The sequence below is a fragment of the Plasmopara halstedii genome (genome assembly GCF_900000015.1).
Source record: "Plasmopara halstedii genome assembly, contig: Scaffold_3060, whole genome shotgun sequence".
NCBI lineage: Eukaryota > Oomycota > Peronosporomycetes > Peronosporales > Peronosporaceae > Plasmopara > Plasmopara halstedii.
This window is the reverse complement of record NW_020189964.1, coordinates 978,425-979,090: the sequence shown is the minus strand read 5'-3', so window position 1 is coordinate 979,090 and position 666 is coordinate 978,425.

Below are 666 nucleotides of genomic sequence, written 5' to 3'. Positions count from 1 at the left end.
GGGCTGTCAAATGCACCAGCAACATTCAATCGTCTTGTGACGCAGTTGTTCAGGCCTCACAGGGCATATGCACAGGCATACTTTGACAAAAAATTTTGTTCATGCGGAGCACGGGAGGACGGATGAGGAGAGCCACATCGTCTATCTTAGAGCGATGCTTGAGTGCATGCGCACTAACAAACGGTACGCCAATGCAGACAAGTGCATCTTTGGCGCAGGGAAGATTTCCTTTTTAGGGTGTTTCATTGTGAAGCGTGGCCTTCGAGCGGATCCCGCTAAGGTCAAGGCCATTGTAGATTGGCCGATATAAAAAAAACAGAAGAACTTGCGTAAGTGGCTTGGCCTTGCCAGCAACTTACACAAGTACAGCGTAAATTACGCAGAAATGGCGCGGCCAACATCCAATCTCCTTAAAAAGGATGCAGAATGGTGTTGGAATACCGAACATCAGGAGGCTTTCAACAGGGTCAAATACAGTCTCTTGCATGCATCAATACTGGCACTGCCAGATCCCGATTGTCCTTTCAGCGTCGTCTGTGACGCTTCGGACTTTGCCGTCGACTGTGCACTGCTGCAAGCAGACGCCGAGGGGCGAGATCTGTTGATCGCATTTGAATTTTGACAGCTCAAAGCTCCGGGGAAGAACTACCCAGTTCATGACAAGGG